This window comes from Vitis riparia, chromosome 10, assembly GCF_004353265.1.
Source record: "Vitis riparia cultivar Riparia Gloire de Montpellier isolate 1030 chromosome 10, EGFV_Vit.rip_1.0, whole genome shotgun sequence".
NCBI classification, from domain to species: domain Eukaryota; kingdom Viridiplantae; phylum Streptophyta; class Magnoliopsida; order Vitales; family Vitaceae; genus Vitis; species Vitis riparia.
The window spans coordinates 9,243,855-9,251,547 of record NC_048440.1 but is presented as its reverse complement, the minus strand read 5'-3'; the positions used below and the strand labels follow the sequence as shown (position 1 = coordinate 9,251,547).

Genomic DNA, 7,693 nt, shown 5'->3' with positions numbered 1-7,693 from the left:
AAATAGCACATTTTAATTGGAAATAAACAAGTACTTTATTTGACTTTCACCTGTGGAGTTTGTTCTGTAATGGGCATCTTTTCAGGTTCTCCATATGTTGCACATGTACTAGAATATATCAATGTATTTACACCATGGGCTGCCATCGCCTCCAATACTACCAACGTATTTGATGTAATATTGTGATAATACCTGTGCAGCATCATCAAATATATCATTATTAAGAACATAGTTTTCAATTTTCCATCATAATATGAACCATTCTACTTATCAAGGAAAGGGACCAGAAGAAGATAATTAGAATCCTAATGATATGATGTTAGCAAAGTAAAATGAAAAGAAAATGACATGGGAAATTAATGGTTGATTAAAAAAAAAATCTAAAATTTGGAACGTTCAAGCTGATGTCCTAGAAAAATATTAACATTTCTAAATCCTCAAACCATACAATGTAAAACCAATGCTTGCATCAAGCCATAACCTCTATGATAATAATTCTGAGATTAATGCTGCTGTACAGTATGTAGAAGTTTAGTATTAACAAGAAACAGGTGTTGATGAAAGGATGTTTCTCACTATAATGTAGTTTTTCACAGTGTATTACTACTAATAATGACAAGGTTTGCATGCATGGTACTGGCTTTATAGAAAACAAGTGGGCACAGTTGTTGACAGCCAAATGGTAGTGTTATGGTATTGCTGGCAAAGGAGGTGAAGTTGTGGTGCTGTTATGCCGGTGTGTACATGCTTGGGCATTAAGTATATCAGTGGTAATGTATGGTACAGATAAATCGGGCGAGATCAACCTAACCACTGTATAAGTTCATCCCCTATGATGGATCAACATCAAGATGCAATTTTAGATACAAAGGAGGTCAGAATCCATAAAGAATAATTTGATAGTTCTTTAACTTCTATCTTAGAAAGGGTATGTAAGTTTAGGTATCTTTTAGTCTATAAGGCATTTAAGGAAATTTGTTAAGCTTAGAATGGGTTTTTTTGTTAGGATTAATTATACATTTGATCATCTGTGAGTTTAGGTAGAGTCCAGTAAATTAGTGTTCAAGTGCTGTGGGACTGAGCATGCTATGTACTAAATGACTATATAATGTTGTGTCTTGGAAGGTTAGATTTTGGAGAATAATTTTTCAAATTGTTTTATTTCTACTTCTTAGTCCTTCCTCTTCTATTCCTGCCATGGGCACGAATTTTCGGAAAATAGGTTGTGATTCCAACTGATAGGCTGAACTCTCTAACAAGGAGCTCCTAGCTAGCTATCAATCTGCTACCTGATTGTTGATGGCTGCCTCCCAAAAAAAAAAAGAGCATCTATCTCTCTAGAGGATAAATTTTACACAACCTAGCAGCTATTTCCAAAGACCTCTTCCACACCCAAGAAATAACCATGACATTTCCTCAGGAAAATGATATTTACCCTCTAGAACTTTTGCTACAGACAAGCTTTCCATGAAAGCTAGAATCCCTGCTTTATAGCCAATGAATCAAGCATTTGGGAAAGCCTAAATATAAATACAACCATTCTAGTCTAGTGAATCTTAACTAAAGGGCAAAGTTAACCAAAGCCCACAAGTCGCCTAGCTCAACCAACAGAAACAAGTTTGAGTTTGAACCCATATCCACTTGATTTTTAATTTTTTATTATGCTTAATATTTTTCCTAAATTTTTATAATGTTTCTTATGGGAACACTTTGAAAATAGATTTTATGTTCTCTTAATCATTTAAAAAAAAATGATTATTATCTAGTGGTAACAAGTCTGAGTATGCCCAAGCTGATTTGTTGCCAGGTCTAATCTCAAACATGCCACTAAAGGGTTTTTAAATACTAATAAGGTTACAATTTTTTAAAAAGCTTGACTACTCATAGAGGTTACATAAATTTTTATGGTAATGACTGCTCCAAAGTTCCTATGGTTTTCCTAAAATCTGAAACGGAATAATAGTTTCAATGGATTCAATAATATCTTCCATGTCCTGGTGTACAGAATATATTTTCGAACACGAAAAAACAATCTCAATTACCTGATACAAAAGGTCCAGAAGCATAAGGAATTGGTTTTACAGATGTCATCAGAGAAAAGCACTGTTTTCAAAATCTTTCATCCAAAATAACTTGACATGGTTTAGGTTATTTTGCCACTCTATCAGAATATATATAAATTTCAGTCATTTTCATCTCAGGCATCCTTTGCAAAATCCTCTTCTTTCTTTGCAAAATCCTTTTCTTTCTTCAAAAACAACCTATTCAAGGAAGATTTGTAGAGTTTCAAGAAAAATGAATAAATCAGTTCCCCCAATGAAGCATTTCCTTAAATGAATTTTCTACAACTCAGGTGCATATCTACCTGCATTCTATACAGTGCTATATCCACATAGTTATTCGGAAAATTTTATGTACATTTTATTTTCATAATTCTGAAACAGGAAATGACCTAAGGTCTATGGAGATGGGGCTTGCCCCTTCACAGATGGTGTTTTAATTCCTAAATACCATATTTTGTAGTATTTTGTCATACCATTCAATGAAGATTCTTCAACTTCTATTGTCACACAATTGGGACATTGTATGCAGCCTAAGACTGATCAAAAGACCCTCTAGTATGGTCTAGTCCTAAGATTACATTGAGTTAAATTTGTGGATGTTCTATGGATACCTGAAGGCACTAAGGATTTGAAGGAGTATTCAAAGACCATTAGAATAAATATAAGAGCTCATTCTAAGCCTGTGGAGACTGTTTCACTACTGAAGATAGACTCTAGCTCTATGAAGGGTCTTGTAGAAGCAAAATTTGGCCTTTCAATCTTCTGTGGAAGGAAATCCATCTATTATTTCTCAGGTGACTAGAAGAAAAGTGCTCATGGAGGTTTGATGGTGACTTTGCCAAGTTTTTAATACCACTACATAGTTAGGTATTCTTTCATTGGATTCTTCGCTTAGTCAATCGAATGACAAACTTTTTAGCCAAAAGACATCAACTTTTGGTTTCTTTGTAGGGAATCTTTGCCTCCCTGAATTACAATTAGTAAATCTTGGTTTGATCTTGGACTGTTTGTCTTTTCCTTAAATGGGCAGCTTGTCTTGCTTCACTTTCTGTAGCTTTTCTTTTCTTTTTTTTTCTTTTTTCTTCCCTCTTTCATCAGCTTTGTATACTAAGCAAGATGTCTCATCCTTCTTGACCTTTTTATTAATAAAATGAGTCAGTTTTGTTTTGATAAAAAAAAAAAAAACAAGAAAAAAAAAAGATAATTACCAATATTATCCAATCATTAGCTGTAATTCTAGTCTTCAATGAGTAACAACATAAGGTATCTTAAAATCGAAACTTTTTTATTTTACAAACTGTCACATGCAACAACTACTGAACACTTCTCACAAGAAGAACAGCTTGTTTGCCGCACGTTAACCAGCATTAAAACTAGATTACAGATACATACCTGAGGTTCAAGGGTGCTTCTCCAACATAAGCAACAGCTGCAAAATGCATTACAGCATCAAATGCATTTCTGAAATATTTTGTTACCTGAACTATGATAAAGGAAACAAATGGCATTATCCATGTTGACTGTTCATTTAAAGACAATCTTAAGCAAATATATCTGTAATAATAGTGTGATTAGATACAGCTTTTGCATCTCCGAGGTCAGCATAAATAAACTGAAGCCTCCCAGTTCTGGAAATTGTTCTTGTAAAACCTAATGCGCTAGGTTTCCCCTCGAGAGGTTATCCTGTTGAAAGGAAAGTCCTTTTCATGAAGATATCAAGGAACAAATTTGACAAGTGGCAAATGAATGGAAAAGAATTCCACAATTCTGAAAGAGAAATACCACTATAGTTACACGGTGTGAGTCTTGAGAGTCGTAGTGCAGCATGTGAACCAATATAGCCAGCACCTCCTGTTACTAAGACATGATTACCCCTGGTTCATGACGAGAGAACTGGAGGAAACAAAACAAGCAAGAGAGAAAACTGTTAGCCATCAAAATGAAATAAAGCTCATTTGGTTGCTGAAGATTGCAGAAAATGGAAAAAGCAATTGTAATCTTATAACAGCCACAACACACCACTTGCAAGAATCTAATTTTCATTTATTTCCAATATCTTCTTGCGATCTAGAGAGCATAAGTGAAATGAGAAAGAATATTATATTTGAAGTAAGAAAAAAGGTTTAAATAATCTGTAGAGTGCAAAGCAACACTTAGAAGAGCATACAAATTTCTTATCTCCTGGAGGGAAGGGAAAAAAGGAAAGTTACTGGCTACTTAATTCTATGCTAATTACAGTGAAGGGCATGGTGTATTTTGATGCAAGCTTGAAGGAGAATGAATTGCTTCTAGATAAATGCTCTCAATACCATATGCACGTGTGTGAGAAGCAGTATACATACACACAAACACTTGCAAAAGTGTCAGGATCATGTTTCTGTCTAGTGTTAACAGAGAACTCACACTTCCAAATGTTTCAGGATGATGTTTCTCTTAGTGTTATCAGAGAACTTGCATTTAAAGTGCTTCTATAACAGGCTATTGCATTCAAGTGTCCTATGCCTCAGTCATTGATAAGCAACAAATCTATCCTCTGAATTGATAACTACGCCTCCCAGTTCAACACTCATTCTCCAGACTAAAATCGTAATGTGAATAATTTTGTCATTCTTAAGCCAGGTTGGTCATGCAGACAGTAGTAGCAGACCAATATGATGAGGTTTGACATGGTATCAAACACAAAAATGATAGAACAATTTTTGGTAGATTTTCTGCAATAAATGGCTCATCACGAATGGCTTACTGAATAGGAGGAACCCTTCTTTGAGTGCATCACTGTTCAATGATAGCAGCTTAGCTATAAAACCTCCTTCACTTTTACAATCTAATAATCTCCATTCAGCTCACCCCTATCCCTCCAAAGCTAAAAAGAAAAGAAATGTGAGAGAGACACTTATATACAATCTAACAATTCTCCATTTAGCTCACCCTCTCACTCAAATCCGAAAAAGGAATGCACACACGTGCGAGAGACAATAGTATCATCAAATTTTTTCATATATCACTACTTCATACTCTATTAACTTTTAAGTTCATACTGTAAGGCTTGCCTCACTAAAACAAAAATGGGCTAATGCTAAATTATTGCAAGAAGAGCTGTTAAATATATCTTATAAAGAAATAGGTCATTCTGATATAATGGGTACTACATGCTACACTGATTTAGAAATTGGGTCAAGGAGTTACGACTTGGTGTTAAATTTGATGATTGCTTTAGCATTAGATACATAATGCTGTTAGAGTAGCAGCCAAAAGAATTTTTCCTACAACATTGCTCTTCCTTTTGGGTCTGCGTATTCCATACTACAAGCACCAAAATATAAACTCATAAACTTTTAAAGAAATGGATTTTATACACGCAAATCAAATTAGAAAGCCTTAAATCATACATGCCTAATAAAAAACAGAACTATGATCATATCATCAAGCTGATTAGAATCAACATATATTGGTAACTTCATTAGCAGTTAAAGCAATTTCCAAGTATTTATTTAACTTAATGCTTTGGATTACATGGTTACATTAATACATAAATTGAGTTTTGGTGGACTGTTAACCATGCTGCACCTGTTGCAACGTTGCATACTCACTTCAACACAGAATATACTTACTGTATTAAAAACCGAGCTTTTAAGAGAACTAAATTGAGTTCAACCAGAATAAAAGGGAAATATAGAAACAGTAACAACAATCACCAAGAGGAATTTACCAAGATAAAGATGGAGAAAAAAAAAAAAAAAGGAGAGATTTAAATTCAAAGGAAGCCCACCTCCAAAAGCATGGATCTACTGGGCCTTGGTTGATTTCTGCTCCTAGTAAAATTTAGCATTTGGAAACCTCTTAGATTCTGCTCCTAGTAGTGAGGGTCCAACTAAATGATCAAGTAAGACTCTCCTTGAAAGCCTTTGGTGTAATCTGCAATGCAAATAACCTATTATTAATAATCTTCATAAAACTAAATCAACTGCAAATCCAAGATAAAGCAACAATAAAATTGAACAAAAGAAATATGGCGGATTAAAACAAAATCAAACCTTAAACTGGTAGAAACAAAAAGTTTTAAAAAAACATACATACACTCAACAACCATCACTCAAATTCAAATATCCAATCATGTTTATGAGACACATTTAAAGAATACCAAAACAGAATTACAAGGAGTTACTCAAATTTTATAATCTAAAAGCAAAAAAAGAGGCCCATAAAGGCGAAATATGAAGGCAAGGGACAACCTATGATGGATCAGAACTCAAATATAAATATATTATCAGGGAAGGATTCAAAACAGTTCACAAACACCACAGAGGTGAAGCCATCAAGCCAAGAGAGAGCCCATGGAGGATCATCAAAAGTCAATTTCAAACATCATCATATGAAAAGGCATTGAAATAAAATAAGAACAAAACAAAACACATCCATGATAGAAACAGAGGAAGAGAACAAACACAAAATTTGAAATTTCAAGATCTAAAGACACCATTCGAAAGCCGACCTCAAATCACAAAAACAAAACCACAATCAAGCATACAAACCCTGCCTGAGAACAATCCTGACAGCATACAAATGGGTCTTTCGAAAAAGTAGACAAAAAAACCCAAGAAACAGTAAATGGTAGCCGACCAGGACGAACCCCCAAGCTTTAATAGCCAAGAAATACCACAAGGACAAAGCATTTAAAGCCTCATAAAGTACCATATACGAAGAGAAATTACCAGAAAATAAATCATACAAAAGAAAATTAGAATTTCCAAATCAGAAGATCTGGAACTGATCATTTTATTCCAAAGAAAAAAAGAAAAAGAAAAAGAAAAAAGCTTGCAATGAAAGGCGAAGAGAGGAAAGGACTTAACCAGAAAAGTAGAGAGACGGAAGGAGGTCTCCTGTCTTATGGTACGTTTGAAACAAAGGAGAGAGGGGCGTTCTAATAGCGGAGAATTCTGCTTCCATGTTGTCAAATGTGAAGGTGGCTACAAAATCAAAACACTCTTTCCTCCCACCTTTTTTTTTTCTTTTAAAAAAAAAAAAATTCAAATCGACATTATTTATTCGGGCCTTTCCGTCAACCCCATCAATCATATACAGTCGTAACATGCCGTGCGCGAAGATCCGTGTTTCCCCACGAATTACATGCCCACCCAGCCTTTCATTTCCCCAACATTCAAAGAAAAAAAAATATCTGTCCTCATTTTTGTGGTAAATTCTGATATGCTCACATATGCTGCTTCCAAATACTTCCAATTTTTTCCTTTACCGGAAAATACTAGGAAAAAAAAAATTATTAAAAAAAATATTTCCTAAATTTATAATAAAAAATCAAACATAATTAAATTTAATTACTTTCAATTTTTTTTTCTTTCTTCATATTTCCTTTTCAAAACCAAACATAATAGTAAAATATTTATACAATAAATTTGTACCACTAGCTATTAATGAATAAAATTAAAAATTGGACAATAAAACATAAATCATGGTTTAACTATTTTATTGGCTACTTTTTTTTGGTATAATACCTGGTATCCCACAAGTGATTTTGGAACCATAGTAAGATTCTTTTATAGATTTCTGAACTGTTTTTTTTTTCCATTTTTGGATACCATCTACCTCTATCATTATGGAAATAAAAGAAAAGG

The 7,693-nt window shown here is 33.8% G+C and overlaps 1 pseudogene; it reads right to left on the bottom strand.

Moving 5' to 3' along the window:
• Nucleotides 1-35: 35 nt before the first annotated feature.
• LOC117923068 lies at nucleotides 36-6,758 on the bottom strand (annotated as a pseudogene).
• Nucleotides 6,759-7,693: the final 935 nt, after the last annotated feature.